Here is a 25087-nt window from a genome sequence, read left to right as displayed (position 1 = left end):
ATGAAGGAACGTCGCAATGAAAAAACAACATGATTAGACCGGTCAAGAGGGTGCGATGTATGCTCTCAGGCAAGAAAATGTGTCTTATTTTCCAGTAAAAACCCGTCTTCGAAGCTCTATTCGTTGAAGCACTTGCGGATTCAGGGTTTCTTGGATCCCTGGGGAGAAATTGGAGTCGGCGCTTGTACAAAATTGGTTGAAGGACCCGTCCAGAATTCGTAAGATCCTGGTCCGAGCTCATTAAAAGGCGAATGGTCTCTATTGTGGGTGATTTCGCTAATTTTTCCACACGAATATGATGAATGATAGTTTAAAAAAAATAAAACGAACCCTAATGCTACCAGGAAACTGGATTTGAGACCAAGTTTTTCTCCATTCATACGATATTATCTTAGTTTTATTTAGTGAAAATCCATGATGGAGGAATGCACATGTGCATACATAAGCACAGGCATGATGTAATGCAAAAATAAACCGAACGCAGGATTTCTAGACAGATTTATCAATGTTGGTAAAGTAAGCTCCGAGAACAATAAGCAAGTTAGTCTATTCGAAATCCTGGATTAGTAAACTGTAGCACTACAGTTTTCCCTAAGGCTCATCTTCCCTAAAACCCCATACATTCAATAGCCTGTGTTTTAACTTAACGTTAAAGCTATCAATAAAAATTAAGTACTATTTAGCAACCGAAGTACAGAGATTTCAATGCTCTCTATTCGGGACGACCAGGTAGAGCATTAAAGTTTCGAGTCAAAGAGCACAAAAGATATTGGCAAAATGGACAATTAGAGAAAACCCATTTCGCAAAACACCCCCGGGGGATAGTGACTGCAGGAGGGGCTTAGTACGTACATTTTTCGCGTAGAGAAAAAAGAGGGAAGAATGGACTCACAGAAAACTTAGGAGATACAGGAAATTGTGAAAGAAGTGTCCCTTCTAATGAGCATGTCTTTGAAAAGATTTTCCCCACGTCGATGTCCACCTTGTCCCTAACCTAGACCTCCCGCACGCCCCAAAATCTTGGAAAGCCCACTCGGTTCAACAGCAGCCTTTCTCCCATTACGTAACATACCAAACGACCACTCACCTCCCTCCACGTCTCTCATTCAACTTCTTCACTTTCCAGAAAAAAAGCCCACCTCACCATCTATTCTATCCCTCTAACAACCTGTTTCATTTTCTTTCCTTTTGGTATGAATATATCGATGGCACTACGCACCAGAGATATCAGGGCGAAAGTGCGGACTTCATACAGGAGGTAATCATTAAACTCAGGTTTTTTCTTGCGAATTTGTGGATAATATTTTTTTATTTTCACTAACCAATATACTAGAAAAAATAAAGATACTCCTCATACAAATTTAACATGAAAATTAAGAAAATATGCTAATAATTCATTGTTTATCGATACAAAATAAAAGACAACAGTAACTTCAAAATTTTAACGCTAAAAACATTATTAAATTTTTAAAATATGCCCATTAGTAAGCACTTTTAAGGATCTGTATCGAAGCACCTGCTACAATACAATCCTTAAAATAATTGTGGTGCTCGTTTAGTTGATTGACAAACTTTCTTAATTGTCATACTTGCTAAAGAAACGCCTAATTCACGTTTCATTTAGTTCAAGAGTAAAGCAGATTTATTTGTACTTCATTTATAGATACCGCATATTTTCAGTTGCTAAACTATCTTTCATTGATCACACATACCATAATTTTGCAAAAGTAACAAAAGAAGAAGGTATTTTTGTGTGTTTGTCTCCGGTTTGGAATGAAATTGAACTTATCTCTTCTGTACGTAAATCTTTCGACACATTCTCTACGTTTACCTGATAATATTGCATATGAACCGGTCGCATTGCAATTTAACACTGTCAACATAACAAAGTAGTTATTTACAGTGAAATAACCGATTATTTCAGGGTTTATTGAAAGTAGGATGATTTATCCAAGAAAAAATGGCTTCCCTCGCTCTCTTTTCTTGTTTTCTGTCTGCCATGTCAATCCAATCTAGACATTCCCTCAGCTAAACATTCCCGTTTCACATCGCAATTCAATTTTCTTACTTCGAATTTTCCGAAATTACCTCAAAAAGCTCTTCAATTAACTCGTCCAAATCCCCTCACATACCTTTACTCGTCGCCTCGAACTAACTCAGGACGACCATAAGCTTAAAATGAACGATGACTGCTAATTTTCGGGTTCTCCAGCCGCGTGAGTCGTGAATGGTTGACAACAGTTTCGAAAGCCATCCTGCTTTCGTCTTCAGGTCGAAGGTGAAAAGTTTTCATTTTTCGCCGTCTTACATAGCACTGGCCGATCTCCCCCTGTGCGCTGATTGGTCAGAACTCTCTTCCAAACGTTGCTGATTGGGTAGCCGTTGTCCCTGATAATATTTTGTGTTTTGTGAATTTCAATTGCTTCCTTGTTTTGCCTTGGGTAGTAGCGACTCTCTTTTGCCACTATCTTTGCTTTTTCGAAATGAATTTTATGGCCCGACTCACTTCAAACATGCTCTGCAATGGCTGACAAGTGCAGTTGTTTTTTATTAGTGACTCTCACATGCTCCTTCACCCTTGTCGCCATTCCTCGGCATGTTTCGCCAACATATGATTTTCCGCAGGAGCATGGCACTGTGTACACGCCTTCGCATAGTGCCTATAGTAAAATGAACGATTAATTAAACTTCTACGACTAAGGGCCTTTCTCTCTCACTAGCTCGAAGCAAGCTTCGCTTTCTCCCTCAATCTCTTTAATTTAATTTCACCGTTCAACCATATTATACTTCTATATATCGGCATCGAACTCATTGACCTTTCCTTACATCTGTCCTGGCAAAACCACAGAATGTCAGCTCTAACTCCCATTCCTTCTTCAATATTTTTGACTAACCCGCTTTCATCATCGCCCTAATTTTTCGCCGTATCAAAATTTGTTTTTGTTTCCATTCCTGTATATTTGTTTTTCTCTCGTCAATGTTGATATTTCTTCGCAAAAGGTACGACCGCAAAAGGCTTCGCTCATCAACAGGCACGACACCCGTCATTACGCACCGAGAAATGAGAACTCTTTTACCTACCGCCAACTTCCAATTCATGCAGGGAAAGCGATAACTAGTTAATTACTGCACATCTAACTTCGGAGTAGCCAATGGTAAATGTTTACTAAGTAATTCAAGAAATTTTTACAGAGGGGAACGATTTCTCTTATCCAGCACCTTTAATTGGCGATAAACCATGGTGCACCGAACCTCGGAAGCGGTCTCGTATCTCTTTAATCGGTCCCCCGTCTAAATAATTAAGTTTCCTTGCGTATTGTGGATTATAGACGTCGGTACACTCTATCATGACGAGAAAGTGATGATGCTGAATTCACGACAGAGTATTCTCAGGAGGGCACATTAGATTCCCTCGTAGACACAAAAATCTAAAATTCAATATAAAAAGGCGGGTACAAGCCATAATTAAAAAAGAGTAAGTGTGATTAACATTGAAAAGTTATTTAAAAGAATATTAAAAGTGATCAAAATAATGGCATGATATAGTGACACTATGCCTGGAAAATAAATCAGGGAAGATGTTTTTACGTACGAGATGAATGTACGGCAAATAACTTGCGCCATAATAGCTGTCGAGGAACGTCATTTCAGACTGGTTGAAAGTTTGTAATATATGCTAGGGAAGAATGATTTAACATTAATTATACTTCCCTAATATCTATTTGGGAATAAATAAAAAACTATCCTTCCCTTACATGTACTATTACAAAGTGAATTTGGCACCTGAAAAAGAGAATAAGTAAATAAAGATAGGTAACGAAGAGGATGAAGAATGAAAACATTACCTCTTCTACCAGAATGTCTCTGAGTATGATGAGGATGGGCTGGTCAAAAAAATATGAAGAAAATATAGAAATAAAGGGAATACAATTTTCGGGGGCGTACGAGGTAAGATGGAGAAAAGATTACATAAATGCTCATGCAGACTATGTTTTTGGCAATTATAGTCGAAGAATGACGAAGATATAATGGATCGACCGTGTAAGTACCGCGGAAGTGCTAAAAAGAGTGAGAGAAAAGTCTTCTAAAAACCTTATGGAGAAGACGGGTCAACTTAATTGGTCACATTATAAAGCACGATGACCAGATGAAAAATCGTAGTACAGATTGGAGGGAAGAAGGGCAAGGTAAGGCCCCGAATGAGTTATATAGGCCAGGTAATGGAGGATGTAAAAAAGAAGAAATAATTCGCCATTAAAAGACTAGTGGATAGGATAGCGGAATGGAGAGCTGCGTCAAACCAATCAGAGGATTGTTGACTAATGATGATGATGATGAGTGTTTCAATGTATGTGGGCAACTTTATTAATCGCAAGAAACAGGATTAGGACAGAGTATTTGAGCAGGTGTAGGCAGAGCTAAGGCAAATAAGGTTGGAAGATTTAGCATTAATGGGGGCTTTTAATGAGGAAGTAAGGGTAATAATGAGATCGGGGCATAAATAATAGCATGATAAATCCGTCTGCACATGAACGTTTAAACAAAAAACGAATAGCAGCATCGTTGTTTTGTACGACAGATAGAGCTACGCAGCAGCAGTTAATTTTCACTTAGCTTGTACTTCGGATATCGCCAAAGATCTCGAGGAACACTTGCTGGAGGGTAACCTCGATGAAAAAAGATTGAAATCCAAGGCTTTGGAGATTCAACAGTAGGATGATCACGCGACGGTGTCTCTTAAGCCTAGTTCCCAAGGTATACGCAAAGCAACGGAAATTCAATTCTCAAGGTCTTGACCCTTTCATTAATGTGACGCTGGCGTAGGTAGGTACATGCGAGTCTTGCGAAAACGAAAGTGACCACTTCCGGATCTGGTTTTATTATGGCCATTGAAGTATTCGACCGGCAACGAAAGTTTCAGGTGAAAGCACCCACAATAAACTTCTGAATGATGTTTATTTCGATTAAAAATTTAATTTCCGTTGCATGAAATACGAAGGAGAGGTATCACAATTTATGAAAAATCCCTTTATGACTACGGTAAAATTTGCTTATAACGATCAGGAATATAACGAAATTCCGCCTATAACGAGGTTAGTTCCCGGTCCCTAGGGCTCTCCTACGATCGCCAATGTTAATTTCCCCGCATGTAACGTGAACGGATAATAAGAAATCGCCGCTATAACAAACTATTCTTTTATCCCTTGGGAAATTATTGCTTCTTTTATTAAGAAATGAGGACCATCTTCGCTCCTTAACCGTTCCTTACATCATTATCAGTTCTTCTCACGTGTGGCCAACACCACTTAGTTCTACGGCTTATCTAAAAATCCTTACAATTACTGCAGTTTGACGGAAGGGGTGGAACGATGATTAATTGTTACGGATGTGTTGCTTAAATAAAGACGATTTACGGAATATTACCCGGCAATCCAGAAATATATATGGAAAAATCCTTTATAATGGATATAACGAAATCCCGCTTACAACGAAATAACGGTGGTCCCCTGAAATAGGCTATATTCGAGTTTCATAATTTCATTGGCTATTTTTTCCTCTTATCATAGTAAAACTTATGCTGGGATCCCACTGTTTCGCAGTCACCTTGAGGGCTCATGTACATATAAAATCCAAGACCGCAGCACAGCGTGGATGGGCCGTGGGAAATTTACACAGCTGTATTTACGCAGTGGAAACTACTGACCTAGAGAAGGGAGGATGTGAAGAGGGTCGAGGCCCTCCAAAAAAGAGAACCTGGAACGTTTTACGTACTCCTGGTAAAGGCTTGGTGAAATCTGCGATATTGGGAATGATGCCAAGTAAGTGTTGAAGGGAGATGGGATGGGAATATTTTACGAGCCGTAAGCCTTTCTGATGAAAGAAATGGAGTCTACCCACGCGCCAAATACGCCTACAACGTCGATAAGAATAAGCCATACTCCTGGATTGGATTCAATACACATGGTTGATAAATCTATGAGAGTTGGAACGCCTAAGAAATACAGATATCACATAGTATACCTCCATTTAAAATTGAAAAAAAAAGGTATATTTAGTCTCCTAACACCGTAAACCGTGAAACAATACCAAATTACTTTAACCAAGTCCTACATTGTTCAAAACCAAAGCTTTCATAAGAAATTTTCAACTCGTATTGGGCAAGTGAAGAAGGAAATTAACCTCCAACTATCGAGGTTGCTATATTCAGAGATTAACTTCTTAGCACTTGCGGATGACATCGAAGTTCCTCCTGAAATTATTATACACGCAGAAACACCAGTATTCTGTTCTTTAAAAATATTTAAGCGCAATTGCTATTGCTTTTACTTATAGAAAGTCAGTAGGGCGGAGAAGGACCACTTGAGTACATCATCATTAGTGAACAATCCTAAGATTGGTTCGACTCAGCTCTCCATTACTATCTCCTATCCGCTATCCTTTTCCTAGCGACGTATTTCTTCTATTTTATGTCCTTTATAACCCTTTGTCCTATGTAACTCATTCGGGGCCGTCCCTTGCCCTTCTTCCCTTCCGCGTGTCCTCCTAAAATTGCTTTCATCAGGCCATCATGCCTCATAATTATAGCCAACTAAGTTGTCTTCTCCTTGAGGTTTTTAGAAGATTTCTCCTTTTCCCCATTCCTCATTACTTACTCTGTCGATCCATTATATCTTCATCATTCTTCGGTAGCACCACATTTCGAATGCTTCCACTCTTGACTTCTCTGCTACTCTCAACGTCCAGGCTTCGCTCCCATAGAGAAACATGTCCTATTTGTAGAAACTGATCTATTGTTTCCTTAATTATCTCTTGAATTAGGAGATTTCATTTTTCAATCTAGGGCGCATGCGCAGGAGCCAAAACTCTCTCTTACCTCTCCTCGCTCTGGAATGTTCCACTACAAAATATCGGTAGCGCACATTTCGAAGGGCGACTCCCATTAAAGAGTAGCTCATTATTACTCCCCAACCACACACTTCCCTCGAATAACCTCGAGAGAGAGCTATGGAGTCCTTCAACGGCGCTGCATCTGCTATCTGCTCGCATGCCTTCCCAGCGAGAGAGAGAGAGAGAGAGACGCCGATTCCCGGGAATAATGCCCGACGTTCGCCCGCCACGCCCTCGCGACACGCCTCCCCGTTGCCCGGCGACACGTAAACCGCTGCCGCCGTGTCGCAACAAGGGAGCGGTGAAACGGAATTCTGGACAGCATTCCGCATCACTAACTCGGATAGAAATTCAAGCTATCCGCGGCGAATATGAATAAAAAAAGAGTACGATGCGATGAATAAGGCGCGATATTAGCGTTCTCTCGAGCAAAATACCAGGAGCCCGCGACCGGCTCGTGACGTTTATTTATAGTATCAGTGTGCTGAGTTCCCTTGGGCTAACCTTGTCGTGGTGGAAGGTCTTTAGCGTTCTATCGACCCCTAACAACTGGACTGCCAAGAATAACAATAATAATTCATTGTCATAATCACCATCATAGCTCAACGATAGCTAGTTAATATCCACATAATCAGAGGCTTGAGTGTTAGACTTAGATCGCTTGAGCAATTAAGAACATATATACCTTTCCGAGCTACGCAGAAGATCATCTCGGAACCGCATTTTATTTTGACCATCAAAAATGATAAAATTAGAGAAGCATTTTGCAGATGGGATGGGTAGAGGAAATCGCTTTTCCCTTAAAATCGAATTAATTTAATACACGCTAAGTACAACTCAAAAAGTAAAATCTCTCAAAACGTTCGCCTATTTTTTTTTGTTTTCTCGTTCATGTTGACGACTAGTGGTATGTGGCTGTACAACAAAAATCCATTTATTGGTTTGACGCAGCTCTCCACTCGGCTCTTCAATTTGATGAGCGTATCATATTTATGTAAAATTCATATCTAATCCACAATTACTTGCCCTGTATACTTACTTCGGGCGTCTCTATGCTGTTCAACACTTCCCTTCTGATTAATGTCTTCTGACTGCCTTCATCAGAATTATCACGACACCGATATAGTTGTACCATCTTCTTCTTGAGGCACGCATATGTTCATCTATTTCCTCCCACTTTGCTCAGCATTCTAAGCATTGCCTGAAAATCTGCAGTCACTTCATGATCATTGAGAGATCATTAACTAAAACCATTTGAGCAATTGTGGAGTGACATGAAGGTGTCAGTAAATATTTCTCACGCACGGGTTTTCGAAGCCTCCTGCTTGAGTTAAGAGAGCCGCATGCTTCCGCCATGAAAATATTTACGCATAAAAGAGAAGACATTACCAAACATCCTTTCCCTTGGCCTACAACTTTGTCACGATGGAAGGGCTAGATTGTTTCAATGGCCCTAACAACGGGGCTGGCAGGATTAATGATACGTAATTGCTTCCGGTAGGACTACCCATGTTACATAGATCGAATTGTGAGCACCGGACGAAAGGCTGTCAACATAATGGCATCACGTGAAAAAAAGCTTTTGGAATGGTAGTAGGGAACCTTGCGAACTATTTCATCCCTAAGATCATAGATTGAAATCCATTTCTAATCCTCGGACGCTCATAGAACGGTACGCAGCCTTCAAGGACAGTAATGCCTACTGTCCACGCAGTTATCATGTACACACGAGTTAGTATACGAATAACTAAATAAGGGAAAGGGACATAGAAAATCTAATTACACGATTATTTTCCTTTGTCAATACTGCGTCGGATTAGACTAAGTTTCAACTTCATAGACGCATTGTAGTACTTATTATCACCTTTTACAAAAAAGTACCCGTTTGATGTTAGGGTGTTCGAGCTAAGCATCAACTTTGGTTACCCTAAACTCGGAAACCTTTTATTGCAACTAAATTTAAATACTTGTTAAGTGCACATATTTACCATACGTTATAGGAGTTTAAATTGCGTATCTTTCACAGAAAAAAGTTGGAACTTTGGTAATTTTGCTACACTTGGTAAAGACAGAATGTAGAGTTTCGTCCTTGTTAGCGTAGAAAATATCATACCGAAAGTATTACCATAGAGTAAGTATATTCGCGAAAGGCAAACAGTGCATTGTTGTTCAGTGTAGAGATCCAATCTCGCATTCCCATTTTATTGTAATATTCCGGCACTTGGTGTTGTAAATAGCATTTACACTTCACCATAGTGAGGTATTTCCTAACTGAAGTTCTGAAGCACACTACGCGAAATGTATTTCATTCGATATGTTGATCGTTCAACGATGCGATGACCATCAATAAGATATATATTGTCTCTTGAAGCGAAAAGATCTTACCTCACAGAAAATCTCTTCCTCGTCAAAACAAAACCCTCACCTCGCCAACCTATCTGATGGCAAAACGATCTCCTTAGGAGGCGGGAGCTTTCTGCGTAGACCCAGGCCAGTAAGGAAAGCCTGACGAGGTGCGGCCATAAAAAATTCATAACTCCCCTTGTAATCGAGATAAAGTTACAATTCTTTCACCAAAAATAAATTTATAGTTTTGTCCAAATTTCATACGCAGCATATATGGACCTATATCGTAAGATACGAAAGTTAGCAGGCAATTGATTTTTTCCCTGCAAAATTCCAGATTTTTCGTCCGAAAGATATATAAACACACATAACAACGACAAAACTGAGTTATGAACAAATTAAAGTTTACCAGCATGGAAAAATGTGCTATAAACATTTCCTGCAAGTTTCAATTTTATTCTAAGAACAGTCTGCCGGAAAATGGATTAGGAATATAAACTCGGAAAAGTCAAGTAACTAGCCGAAATTCGAGAAAATATTTTTTATAACAATTGTTATAAACAAAATCGAATAATTAATGCCTTCACTAAACGTAGCAACCCTTTCTGCTTCAGAATATATTTTTAGACTTGTGGAACGAAAAAATTAAAAGTTGCCAAAATTGTTCATAGCCATCTGGTTAATTGTTCTAGAACTACACCAAAAACGTATACGATTTTTGTACGTGTGGTGAGCTCTCTATATATACTAACTCTATGGTATTACTAATATGTAAATATTTATTATGTAAAAAAGAGCATATAATTCGTATGTGCTGATATTTTAGTAATGAAATAGAGAGACTAAGCACAGAGGCCCTCGAGCCATCATCGGAAATCCTCACGGAGATACGTGCGACAGATACAAACGGAAGGGCTAGACAAAGATTAATAAAAACACCTATGGGTGTATATAATGGGGTATTAGTACAAGCAATAGGGAGGAGAAGCTAGGAAACATGTAACGGCGAATGTGTTATCAATATCATTGATGCAAAGAAGCTTATTGAGGTTAGACAGAAAATGTTAACTGATGGAGTGATCGGTACACGGTACTGCAGTGCGGTACAGACGAAAATCAACGAAACATTTTGTATTGAACGGAAAAAAGGATAAGAGCTAATGGTAAGTAGGTAACAGGAAAGAAAAGGTTAGCGTTGGTGGAAAAATAAATCAATGCCGATGATTTTACAGTGGTGGGATGACCATAACCTTCAGCAAACCAAAGGGAAGTGGATGGATAGAGGAAACTATAATTACGGAAAATCTGGGCAGGATGTAACTAATGGTGATGGAGGACTGGAACGCGGCAGGGAGGGAAGGGATGGATGAAAATTAAATCATAGTAGGTATACGGATCGGGATCAAGAAAGTGTAGAGGATAGGAAGCAGCTGTGTTTTCCAGAAATAAAAATATAAGAAAATGACGGTCCCGGATGAGTTACATAGGACAAGTTATAAAGGATGTAAAAGAGAAGAAATACGTCAATATGAAAAACCTAGCGGAAAGAACCAACCTTAGGATTTTTTACTCATTATGATGGTGATGATGACGAGAAAAATGTTAGACGATGAATTAAATAAAAATAAATTTTAATTAAATAATTAAAATTTTCGTCTTCGCGAGGATTACATTTCATGAAAATAGAGTAACCAATTGAAAGAAGCAGCATGTAAGGAAATGTAATCACCAGAATCAGCCAATCCGATAAATGACATGAATTAGGATTTTGCCAATTCTATATTAGAATTAGTAGCAGACGCGTAAGTCAATTACAAGTATTAGTCTTAATCGGAGTGCAACCACACCAAAGGGTTGACGAAGAAGACCATCCGCATTGGCGATGATTTCCGCATTAAACGGCGAAGGAACTTAATTCGCGCGGCCATCCAAAAGATCTTACGCAAGAATATTCACAATGTGAGAGGGCATTCGAAGGCAGGAAAGCATGCGTTTTCACACGAGTGTCCCTTGAGAATCGCCGAACAAAAGCTCCGAATTTGGTGGTTCTCACCCTGAGAAAGAGACTCCTTCGTCCCGTAAAATGCGGAAGAAAACGTTCTCCGAGGCAATGCTCACTCAACGGCAGGCCACTTATAAAAATAGAACTAACTTGCCATGCTGTGCTTCAAATATAAAAAATCTCACTCGTCTAGGGTGGTAAATAACTATTATTTAGTGTTAAAAAGCGCGTATTTTCTTTCAGCATTTGCTCATCATAACATTATAGATATAGATATTTATATATACTTATATTTATTATAAAAAGAATTAAATTATTAAATTTAATTTAATTTAATTATTTATTTTAATTTTATTTTTATACATATTTTTATACTTATTATTTGATTTTTATTTTTATTTTTATTTTTTTCCATTAATATATATATTTTTCGAAATGATGGCTCTGTCCGTAAACAGGTTTCACCGGAAGTTTTGTCTCCACAGCATTCTGTCCTGGGCCTCTCCCTTCATCTCTGTGTATTTACTTCCTTCTTTGATGTCCGTTAGCATTGCGTGTCTCCTAATCCTTCTTCCTCTCTTCCCTAATATTATTAACTTCTGTACGCAATCACTCCTTAAAATATGTCCACAGGGTGTCCAGTCAATCAATGGGGAAATATTCATGCATAATCCTCTTTTTCCGGGGAAACGTTACAACATTCCAGGTTCATCTGACGTGATTGCTGCGATGGATAAGAATTTTATAGCAACAAAAATTATTTCTATACTTTTGAATAATATTATATTTGAGCGATGAAGGTATTGGTGATTTCCCGGCGAATCTTGCTGATGAAGTCTTCTCGGGAAATCAGCCGGGTAAGGATGGACATTGCTGTCAACGTTTCGACGGCCTTCTCTGTTATCGTCATCAGGGCGAATGATGGGCCTCGTTAGTTCCGGGCTTATATACACAGTTGAAGATGAAGGCTTCTGTGATTTGTCCGTTTTTGGTGCCCTTCTTTATCTTAGCTTACTCATTCGTTTAATGATGGGATTCCATGATTTTCTCAGGTTTTAACCTGATTTGCGCGGGTTTTAACCTGAGCAAGTCATGGAATCCCATCTTTAAACGAATGAGTAAGCTATGATGAAGGACACAAAAAACGGACCAGTTACAGAAGACTTGACCGCCCCAACTGTGTATACATGCCCGGAACTAACCAGGCCTATCATTCGCCCTGATGAAGATGGCAGAGAAGGCCGTCGAAACGTTGGCAGCAATGTCCATCCTTACCCGGCTGATTTCCCGAAAATACTTCATCAGCATTATATTTGAGTGTTTACAAGGACCAGGAATAGGTAAGTTAACAAGCATTGTATTTAAAATTTAATTTATTCAATGCAAGCCAAGAACCTGCTTTGACTTCATTAGTCGATGTTGACGTCACCTGGAAATCTATTCTTCATGTTTTTGAATCTTACTGGAGTCAAGGGTGCTGAACTTTTCGATTCTCTGGTCTTGTCTGAAATTACACGTTTCGATGGGGCTGAATTTTTTTACTGATCTACCGCATTTTAATTACGAGAAACAAATTTTAGCCCAGAAAATGGGTGTTGAACTAGCAAAATGTTATGTGAAATCAATTTGAAATAAAAGATTTTGAAATTCCACGTTGGAGCAAAATTTCATGAATACTTCAAGTATAATACCAGGGAATAAAAATTCACGCAGAATTCCCGATATTACCGGTCGCTGGAGACCCTGTGTCCCATCCACTTTGCCTTTCTCTTTATAATTTCTCTCAGTATACATTTTTCTTCTTCCTTTCTCCGTACTACTTCTTCATCATTATAATCTATACGGGTGCATTGGCTCATTCCCCCAAATTATACGATATTACGCGTATTTACCTACCCTAGCCTTATGTTTAGTTTACTGACATTTCAATGCCCCCGATAATAACCAGAAATTCTTCACCATAAAATAGAGTAAAAGAGAGTACACGAGGAAATCCCAATACTTCTATAAATGGACAGATATCCAGGGTGGACAACAATTGCGTATTGAAATTTTAACACTGCCTAGCTGATTCCAGTACGAACCAAAACTACAAATGATGGTTAAGTCTAAGACTTTGAACTACAGATTTCTAGTCACAGTCTACAGTCTAAGTTTTTGAACTACAGATACTTCGCGCCACACGCTCCGTTTGGCCGCGTCATCATAGGTAATTTTGATTCCTACTTGCATCAGCTAAACAGGCTTATAATTTCGCGACATCACTTTCTCCACCCTGTTCTGTTTTTAAATAAACGGATTCTCTTTCTTATTTCATGTAATGAATAACGTTTTCTCAGGAGCCGATTGCGCCTGTCGAAATATTTCACTGAGACGTTTCCCGAGCACTGATTTATCCACTTCTTTCAGTTGCGTTCGAAATACCGGCTACGCCGAATGACTGGGGAAATGAGTCAATTCTCGTTGTGTAAAGAATGCGGAACTCCCATAACTGCAAATGATCACGGTGTTCTTCAGCCGGTGAACAGCGTGAAGCTATGAAGGTGTGTTTACGGGACGCATATTTCGCAGTCGGAAGTTATGTTAAGCTCTTTTGCCAATAGTATAAAATTCAAATTGCAGAAGCACCCAGATTAGAAGCGAGCATAAAACACGTCAGACATATCCAAAGATGGGTCGCCAAACAAAAAATAGCCTATCTATTGGATGTACTCTTGAAAGTCAGTTTCTTCGTGCAAATAGATGAAAACTCATTTCTAAATCTTCTACTACACCTAGGAAATGCTTAGCTCTACCTACACTTGGAATAGATGTCGAGGCTTTCGTGGGGTAATAATTGTCCCCAAACACTCTTTTTGCCTTATACCTACCACCCTAAGTGAGCCTCTTTACCACTGACTCCGACGGAATAAGAATCAGCGAAGCGAACCCATCCATGACGACTCGCCTCAGGCTAATTTATCAACGGAAACGTAGGTGATTCTTTTTGCAGGATTTACGGACAATAATTAATACAGTACATGCCGCATCTTGAAGCCGCAAAGAAATGACTCACGTGTGACGATAAAAACGTCTTAACGCCGCACGGCGGGAAAACAAAATTTAAGTAGCAAAACTAAAATAAAAAGGAAGCATTTTAAGTTTCTTGTTTTTAATTTGTTCTTGCTTCCTATGTTTCACGAAATAGATAGAAGAATAAAGAGTAGTAAAACAAGCCATAATCGGAAGATGATCGACCAAGCCAGTGTAACATAACATAAACAAGCCACCATATTGTTTTTATATAATTTAAAACTGACAATGGTAGTGAGGGACGGGGGGATTGTTGTGAAGGAAAACGGGGAGTTGTGTATGGAGAGTGGAAGGAGGCAGACGTGTTTAAAGGAAGGATCGGGATAAGGACTAAGAAAGGTGGCGGTGTAGCAGAGAAAGGAAGAGAAAGCAGAGAAAGGAAGAGAACGCAGAGAAGGGGAGGCGCCTACGAGAGGAGAAGAGAGCGGGAGGAGAGGAATATAGCGGAACTCAGGATCCACGCTGATGCAGTTCATGGCGGTGGTTCAGAAGAGTGGTGGTGGTAGATATAAATGAAATTGTGATATCATAGTGGCTTTTGATGTTGGTTTTATGCTCTAAGTTTCAAAATATAGAGTTTGTTTCGAATTGTATTGGAATTATTTGTTTATAAAGCAGGAAAGATTTTAAAAAGTTACACCAGCTTTGAAGAGGTCCTAACACGAGTAGGGGAGAAGAGAAGCCCCACCATAACCTTGATAAGAAGACGGAACAATCTTATACGCCATATCTTGAGACATGACGGCTTGAAGAAGACAACCGTCGAGGGATAGGTAGATGGCAAGAATGGAAAAGGAAGACTCGAACAAAATAAATGTAGCAGGTAAAGAAGGATGTGAAAGAGCTGAAATACGTAGGGGTGAAAAGATTAGCTGATAGGCGAATTCATCTTTGACGGACGTAAATGTTCATGAAATAAATTTAAGCTCTAGTTTTAAATAAATAAAATTAAATTACAGCTTAAAAATTAAATTAAACCGTTATAAAGCACAATTGGAATTCCAATTTTTTAATGGATTAACAAATAACGACGGTATAAGAGTGAATAATATAATGATGTACAATTAACCTAAAACGCCCATTTGCTCTTATTTCAAGGATCTTATATCAGGTTATGTATTTCTTATTTTATGTATGTTATGTGAAATACCCTTATAGACTTAGACTTAGAATAGACTTTCCAGGTTTTCAATAACAGTGATTAACATAAAAATATAGATCAGAATGCAGTAATAGCATCGCCTTTAAATGGATAGATTTTTCAGAAAACGTTAATCTCGCACTCGCCAGTCAATATCCTAAATACCTGCATACTCTTTTACTTATCTTCAAAGGATATAGTTTTCTGCCTTAGTAAAATGACTCGCAGTAAGTGATATAGAAGAAGCCAACAAAGCTCACTAACTCAGATGATCAATTAATCTTCCAAATAGATTTTCAATGTATAAAATAACACCTCTCATTTTAGGTATGGCAGGGAATTTGCATAAAAGGTGACTTTTCATATCAATCCCTCTTGTTAAATTTCCATCTTGATAAGATATGGGCGATATCTTTCAAAAATCCATTTGCTTCTCATTTTTTTACATCCCCAAGACAGTCATCGCCTTTTTATTAAGCACCTCCACGGATTACATAAGTGCGACGTAAATAGACCCCGCTTCGTGGACGGGTTTTGATGGGTGCCTACTATACGGTGTGACCTCGTTAAGTCGGGCGTTCAAATCACCCGAAGTCGCTGCTGAAAACTGAGAAGACGGCGAACATTGCGCGCCCGCAGGCGGAAATATTTTCCTAGCAGTGTTGCTATATGGAATTAACTACAGTTCATATTCAACATAATCTACATTTCGCCATTATATAAACTGGATCCTGCTAAATTAATTAGTTTTCCGACACATAATTTCGGGACTCGTACATGCAAATATTGAAAAATGCTAATAAAAATAACAACAACATTGAAACACCAATATTTACGTTATTAGTACCTTAGGTGATGTAAATCACTCGAAAAAATTATTCAGCGTGAAATCTGTTACAGCTCAAAATGTTTAAAAATAAGAAATAAGAATTAATTTTAAAACAAGAATTTAAGCACCGTGTCGCCCTTTCACGAAAGAGCTAATTAATGGATTACAAACTATTGACCACCATAACGCTTGATGTTTAATTCCATTGTACAATGTCATTCATTATAGTTTTGTTGCGCTCTTATATTTTCAAAAATCAATTGTAATGGACGGACCAAGAGGTTTACACTTGAAATTTGGCAGTGTGATTTATTACTTGAAATTTATTTCTTTTATAGTTAATAAAAGTGGTATAACACCCCGTAAGTAAAGAGTAAGAGCATATCTGATTTAAAAAAACTATCATTGAGTAGTATATTTTTTATTCTTCGCCCAGAGACATTTTACTGTTCCTAAATTGAACCGTATCTAACAAGCGTTATACTTAGACTGGAAAAGACACAAAAGGTAGTCTACGTGATGTGGTCACGTGAAAACAACTTCATTTAAAATGTGTGCTAAAACAATAAATGGACTTAAGAAGTTTCGAGACTTCAAACGGGACCTGGTCCTTTACGTCAGAAGACCGATCTTACAATAAAAAAAGGAAGGCCCGCGAGATCATCATCCCAAGAAAACATTGTGGAGAAATACAGCCATGGGTAAGGTGTAAGGAAAGAAGGCAATTATTACAGAAATGAGATATGTTAGGACAATTATGATGGGGGACGCAAGAAAATATTAAATGGAGAGGAATAATGCAGAAATACCGAGCCTGCTTGAGGTGTGATAGATGGAAATTGAGGGTTACAGGAATCATAGATACACGGCGGTGGATACAGAAGTCAAAGAGAGTAGCTATGGTTGGAAGTGGGAAAATGGGTCAGAGGGTTGAAGGCATAAACGAAGTACACGATAGGTTATAGCGGTGGAAAAGTAGGGCATTCCACTAATTTTATAGTGGTCCAGGTGCGCGTGCCGACTATCAATCATTAAGAAGAGGATGAGCAGCTCTCTGGATTTCACCATTTATTACCCTGCCCCGGTTAACCTCATTTCCTCAAATAACAGCTGAAAAGAGGCGTAAATAATTTACAGCAAATCGCCCAGGCTGGCGACACTGATAATGAATTCCCTCTCGGAGTAAGTAGCAATATTATTACTGCGCAGCTTCCCAATTATTGACATTGCGAAATTGAAGCACTGATGTCACTAGCTCAACATTTTTCACGCCATATGAAAGCCTTAATCGATAGAATAATTTATAAAATATTCATCTCGGATATCAGATGGGTGGATTGATTCTCAAATGCTCAATGAAAACCTACTTAAACGGGTAGAATACTTAAATAAAAATGGACTCTAGGTAGTCTATATATTTTTCGAAATTTTATTCTACTAATATTGTGCTCTAAAAATTGAAAGCGCTCTCAGAGATCAACTACAGTTCATGAAGGCTTGACCACACATTCTCATATCACGCAGACTACCTAGGATTATTTGATCCACATGTTTTAGTTACAGGGAAAATCATAGATGCTGCCGTAATTTACAACACGAAACCGTCGTTTGCGGCGTAATTCGCTTCAACACGTCCACAAATGCGAAGAGTTCAACAGCTTTATTCACACGCAATAGCGCGACACAAATTTTCTGCCGGGCGATGAGTTGAAAAAGGACATTTCACGTATGCGATACGATAAAAACGATAATGTTAGACTTTAATGACAGTAAGATGTCAATCTTTCCCGACAGCGCTGAAAATGGTGTCGTCCCAAAGCAACAACTATACCAGTAAATACTGGTATCCCTGAATGTTATGAATATATTTACGCAACAAATGATCGAGTGATTCCGCATTTACGATACGGACATGCGCTTAATATTAGAAAGGACAACTTACGATGGTGCGAACTTACTCGGGTACTTTGCAAGTGCTCAGATCTTCGGAGACGATTAAGTTTCGTGCATTAAACCCGATAAGAAAATTTTATACATCTGCCAGAGTGAGGGAGAGATATTTTTAAATGCTAAAACGATTCGTAAAAAAACAGGAAAAATGAGACCTACACCGACACCACCGGAAAGAGAAGATACAAGCAAAAATTTACGGCTCGCTTCGAGGTCACCGCTGAAAAAATGGTAAGGCATTCTACGCGAAACTTCTATCAGTTTGAAGTGTTTGCTGCTAATGAGGTTTTATTTTTATACATTAATAATAAAGTAATTCAAAGATCCGTGTACTCCATGAAGTTTTATGTATGGCACACACCACTCCCACTTTCTTATTTAAAATTGAATAGGTGCATCAATGATTTGTACGTAAAAGAGCGACATGAATCTGAAATAATAAAAAAAACTCCTAAATACATGACAAATAGCCCCTAAGTATGATGCAAAATTTATCTACGTGCTCCAGAATCCGCCATAATGGTGGTAGAATTTCCAACAGAAATAACTTGATAATTAAATCCATTCATATTATTTGATGATACATAGACAATGATACGGAGAAATACCTTAGTCCCATCATATAATGTGCCAAAAATTGAATAACTTTCACCGAGTGGACTGAATACGATGATATATTATCAAAATAAATTTCCTCTTAGCAAATTGTGCTGACATGGAACCATACCAAGCCATTACTTTTTTCGATATCAAATTTCAAGCTCGAAATATTTTGTCGTAAAAATTATAAAAAATGTAACAATCGGTTTTGAGCTTTTGGACACACTTAAACTCGTATTATAAAACACGAGAAAGTATGTTCAGAATGATGGTTGGAGTGCCAGCATATCTTTCCACGGAATATCTCTACGATTCAGCATGTTTTGATACATAAAAACATTATCCTCCTGTGGGTCAACCAACTACCTTGAGGCATGACCATTAATTAAAAGAGTCATTGGTAGGAACTTCAAAAAAGGTGGTCTTCTCGGTTTTTTCATCAGGTGAGTTGATTGAAGGCCGACGTTTCCTTGGCTGTCTCAGCCATCGCCTTCAGGGCTGAGGCAGCTGAATGCATTGAAGGCAGCAATGTCCTGAAGACGATTACAAAGGCAGCCATCGATGCGTCGGAGTACAATCAACTCACCTGGTTAAAAACCTGAGAAGACTTAGGCATCATACTCCGGGAAGGAAAAGTTCATATCTCATAAGAATACTTTAATTTTCTTTGAATGGAAAGGGGAATCCAGGGCAGAAAATTTATGTCATTTAGGAAGAAAGAGTGGTAAAAAAATTGCTAAAAACGGTCACCGAGTTGACGCCTGATTCCTCACTTGAATGGCGCAGGTGAAGGCGACGGCGGGTGCCTCTGCAGACACCTCCCTTGTTGCCCCGGGGCACCAGAGACATTGGGAAGGGAGGGGGGAAGAACCACAGGAAAGCGAGAAGGGGAGCAAGTCCCGGCAAGAAGCCCCGAAGTGACTGTACAAGCCAACGTCACATAAGCTTTCTCCACAGTTCCTAAATATAGGTATCATAAGCAGGGCAAAAATAGCTGCCTGCAAAACAGTTTTTTCCACATGATGTTAGCTTCAGTTTTTGTCGCCGCAGAAACTGGATGGCGACGTTCAAAATATGCATACTACTTGCTTAATATTACATAGTATCAGGCAATGAATAAAATGTCATCTAATTATTTAATTTGGGACATTTGTCATCCAGAGAGTTATTAGTACTATGTTACAAATATGTGGAAGAGGTTAAAACAATTAAAATGCGCCTGCCCTGAAAGGAACGATCTTAGGGACAACCACCTTTAGACTTGAATTAATTTATGTAATTCAATCGACGATACATGACTGTCAGAGATTCACCATCTTAATATTCAAGAAGAGCCACGACAGACAACATATCATTTACGCATGACAAAAAAAGCATGAAAATTTCGTTAAAACACATGGAAGTTCGCAACAGGTGAGCACATATTATTTCTTTTTCGGAGTTTGCTTTCAAGTGAAACACCAGTGAGCTCAATGCCAGATCCAGTTTTGCTTTAATTATTTGCTTGATTTCACTTTAACTTATCCTTACGAAAGCATGAATGCTTTCCACAGTGGTACTTAAAATGCAAATTGTCAATTTATTCCAACAAGGGCTCAATGAAGTCGAGCGAAATAGGCATATTGGAATTAATTGGCAATGCAGAGGAGGTGTTCAGCTAACAGAATGATCTGCAGGCCTGTTAGATAATAGATGACAAATACAAAGCAGAGGGTACGCTCCTTATGGCTGTAATTTGTATCGCTTTTAGGTTGCTTGAACAGTCAAGTCGACGGATTCTATTGACGGATAGCCGCTGAAAAGCAGCGGACTGATCATGGAAATGCAAAAGATAGTTTTTTAGTCTGAGCTGCCTGTTTCGATGATAGGTGGAATACAATTTTAGCTTCTCTGTTACCCTATCCCCATGATAACACACCTACATAACACCCTGTGAGCATCTTCAAGGATATTTGGATACATACATACTGCTTGTAGAAATCGACAAAAAGAAATTTGAAAATGTCTTAAAATTACCTCGATAGCTCCTCTCTTTCCAGTGAGCTACAAAACTATGGTCGTTATAAACCGCTCGGCTAAGCCGTCTTATGTCTTCAGTAAGCAAAATAGACTCAAACAAGCATTGCACATGGATGCTGGTCATATCACACGACATTTTGGAGCATCTGTATTTTGTTACCTTTAGCAAAAACTAGGTATTCGTAGCAATAGCCATTGGACGACTGTTGAATAAAATGAAAAGGAGAATATCAGATGGCTTTCCTCGTGGTACTTACTCACCTGGAGGGCAAGTCGGTAACTTGGGGCGCCTCGTTTGGGAGAGAGAGTTGTCGCCCAAAATTGTCTCCCCACCCAAGTCCGTAACTCGGTAGAGAGAACTGTTTCTCCCGTTCGGATGGGAGAAAACTCGCTCCGATGGGTAGTATGAAAAATTTCTAAGGCGAATCTGATATTGGAGCTTGATTTATCGAAAAATTAACCTTGTGCAATTTTAAAATGTTTTTAATTTTATGTCAAACTCGTCCATGCAAATATTTTCTAAATTAAATGCATAATAACCTCATTATGACTTACTAAAGTCGGGACTCCTTTTTTTTACCGCGCGCAGTGATTCCTCGCTTGCAAGCGGCTGCAAGGCTAAATCCAAGTGCCGGTAAATTTTGCTTGTCACCATGTAAATTCTTCATTTCGTATCAATTACAACCTCACCAAAGTTGAAAATTAAGAGTATATTTCTAATGTGAATACAGCTTTTGCTCGCTGCTTGCAGATTTGTGCAAACATCTTTTGTGCCAAAATTGTGTTATTGTCAATGTGACAACTCCCGTAAATCTTCTGCTGATAATCACAGTGCCAGTGGTTGCAATGTACAAAAATATCGGCTAAGAGTTGTAATTATCAGTGCTCCATCGTGATTGAATTGTAAGCAGTGTTATTACCATATCGATTAATGTCTGACAGCAATGTAAACATTGTCAGTGGCGTGTTCACCTCCGTTGTTCATCATTGGTACATTGACATTTCACGATCAAGCTATCAAGATCAAAGCTGTGTGTGAAGTTTCTTTTTCTAGTATATTAACGAATAATAGTGAGAAAAGTCACCTGTGCCTCTTTCGTGGGCTAATTTCCGGCTTTAAATCAGTGAATTAATAGTTTTTATCATAACGAGCTTAGTGATTGTAAGTTGTTCGTGATGAATAAAAGAGTGGAAGTGATTTCCAGTTTTTTTATATTTTATTTGCCTATGTCTCACTTTATATTTACGGTGTGTGCTAGTACTTAGTTTGTGGATATTCATTTATTATTGAAGTACATTTATAGCTTCTGTATGTGTTGACAGCGGAATCGATTCGCGATCTCATATGTTGTGTGCACACGGTTTTGCTGAGCAGTCGTATTCGTGAAACCAATGAAATGGTGAAACTCTATTACATTGTCGTGGAATAAGTTCTTTTAGCAATAAGGGCATGTCTTGTGTTTCATTAACTATCTGTTGCTTTTCATAGGTAACTGTTTAGAAGTTATTTTCCATTATTTAAAGTGCTTTTCTTGCGCTCTCTGAATTAGCATTAGCTTTCTAAACCCCGCTACTTACACGAAAAGAATTCAGAGCTACAGATAATTGTTATTTCATAGGATTGCGGTGTTTTTGTCTGCTATTGAGGGTGATGGATTTTCAGCAGGAAGAGAATCGGACCATCGAAGGACGGATAGGACAACCTTCTCCGCTAATGCGGCCAGAAATCTTCCTCCCTCGCCTCAAACGGTTTATTAATATCCCGCAACAATTTCTCGCTGGTGTTAATTGCCCCACTTCTCTTAAATGCACCTCATATACGAGCAATAATATTCTATGGTTTGAAAGAAAACGCGCCATATTGAGAAAATACAACAAAACACTGTCGAGATACGCACTTTCTCCATGGGAGAAAGAGATACGTCGGGCTCTTGAGGGGGACGTAACTGAAGCGCCCGTCTGGGGCGCCAAAGGCGCTTGAGGGCGCTTACGGACTTGGGTCGAGAGACTAGTACTCTCCCAGGCGACAAATAGTCTCCTTTCTCCGGCGGGGCGCCCTAGAGACTTGGGGCGGGCGACAACTCTCGCGCAGGCGCTTCACGAATCTCCTTTCTCCCATTTTCGGGAGAGAACAGAGTTACAGACTTGCCCTCCTGGTGGACTTTTATGAATCCAGTAAACCCTGAAAGCTACCTCTTAGGTACCGACGGATAAAATGGGCATGAAAGGAAAAATAAAGTTTGCTTTGACCGAGATCTGAACCCGGATCTCAATTTTTCCGACCAGTTTTGCTAACAGTTTCACCACAGAGTCATCATATAGCTACTTTTATGCGAATTTCTGTCGGTACGAGTGGAGGAACATGACATTTACGCAGAGAATACTGTTCCTAGGCGTTTTTATCTTCGCAATTCTATGCGTGATCACGATCACTTGTTTATGATCCATCTTAAGGGTGTATGGCAGAGGGTGGACATGACCCAAAATATACGAAACTGCATATTGCATCGAGAGGGTAAGAAGTTTTTTTGTGATTTATTAGAATTGGTCGTCTATTATTTCTTGTTCTTGTTGAACTTATTTTTATATTTGTAACATTCTGCCAACTTTGTTTTCTTTACCCATATAATTTCAATATACTGCTGTGTAAAGTGATGTTTGCCGTTGGCATAAGTAAATAAATAACACAATTAAAGTTACACGCTTGTGGCAGTGATAACCACATACCGAGCGGGTCCCATTCACCATGCAATGAAAAAGTTTAAGAGCCCCGAATTATGGATTACAAGAGGCTAAAAAATATCTGATTATTGGCCAGACAGGAATTAATATTCTCCCCTAACAGTTTTAACGTCATTTTCAAATGATTACTCTCTGTTATCATTTAAAAATAACTTCCCACATAGTGAACTATTCGAAAATGATTCCCTTAATAAACATCCCAGCTACGATGGCACCCCACCTAATGCTCACTTTTCCGGCCAAAGCCACCTGACGTTCGATTCTAGCAGCTGAGTGCGTTCACCTGCCCCCCTACGGTGAAGGCACCGACCGAGTGAATATTAAGTCTAGGAGCCAAGAATGCGAAGTCGGGATGAGTCGTACTATGGGGAGAGTGGGAATCATAACAAGATGGCATTAATGGCGTCTATTGAGGAATCAAATATGGAAGGGAATTCAACTGAAAATTTATGAATGAGGAACACACATTTTAAGGTCTTAAAAACAGAACCGAAAAAAGCCCTCGACCAACGGCAAACCGAGTTGCCAACCGAGGAAAGAGTTCACCTTTTCCCCGAGTGCAGCCATCATCGACGGCCGAGGTCGTGGAGGAAGAAGAAGAGGAACAAATTATTACCTGGCCAGCCAACGGCCGATGCGCCTTCCCAAGGTTATACTCTCTCTCTCTCTCAGCGCGCTGGCCTCTCTCTCCTCTTGTCTGTCCGACGTCTCTTCCGCCGAGATGGGCCAGGCACATCCGAAGACACGAACCAACTCACTCACTCACACACACAGCACGAAGCACAGAGAGAGCAGTCGAGACGTTGTACGTATACAGTGGATCGAATATTCCTTCTTGCCGATTCCAAAGAAATCCCACTATAGTCCACGCGATAGATGGGAGAAGACGGGTGCGTCGACGCCCCCGGGGGCGAGGCGAGTGACCGGAAGTGTGCCCGCGAATCACCAGGCAACACAATGACACTCCCCTGGCCTTTGTTCGGTCGTCACAGTGCTTCGCCGCCCGAAACAAACAAGCGACACACGATGGCCGCGCACATACACATCGCCCACGCACACGGCCGTTCTCTCTCTCGCGATGAGGTCGCTATGGCAACGAACACACCTCTATTCCCGAGCAAGCGACAAACACGGCCGGCCCTGGTTACGGCAGCTTCGGCGGGCACGCACGGAGGTCTGACTGTGAGCGGAGTGACTTGGAGTGGCTATGGCGGCGTCTGCTCTCATCCCCCTCAACACAGCTCAGCAGACCCCCTCAACCACTTTGGGTCACCCCCCCACCTCCTTCTCTCCTCCCGCGTGGCTGGTTGGCGGAGGCCGGTTGCCACAGCAAGCAACCCCCCCCCTCTCCCTATGTTCCCCCACAACAATCCTCATTTCACTTTCCCCAGGCGGGCGGCCAGGAACCGGCTTAGGCAGGCGAGTCGCCGCGCACAGGTGGGTGCGAACCGAAAGATCGAAAGAGGCGAGTCGTTCGGTTGAACGGCTCTCCGAAATG

The 25087-nt window shown here is 39.8% G+C and overlaps 1 protein-coding gene across 1 annotated transcript in view; it reads right to left on the bottom strand.

Moving 5' to 3' along the window:
* The window catches only part of LOC124161324, an 89834-nt gene extending 65070 nt beyond the window's left edge, over positions 1 to 24764 (bottom strand). Inside the window, exon 1 of the mRNA XM_046537636.1 lies at positions 24206 to 24764. The gene's annotated coding sequence lies outside the window, so the exon portion shown is untranslated. The remainder of the gene's footprint in view (positions 1 to 24205) is intronic.
* Between the last annotated feature and the right edge of the window lie 323 nt (positions 24765 to 25087).

Source organism: Ischnura elegans, chromosome 6, assembly GCF_921293095.1.
Source record: "Ischnura elegans chromosome 6, ioIscEleg1.1, whole genome shotgun sequence".
NCBI lineage: Eukaryota > Metazoa > Arthropoda > Insecta > Odonata > Coenagrionidae > Ischnura > Ischnura elegans.
The sequence above is the reverse complement of the archived record's forward strand: the minus strand, read 5'-3'. Positions and strand labels throughout refer to the sequence as shown.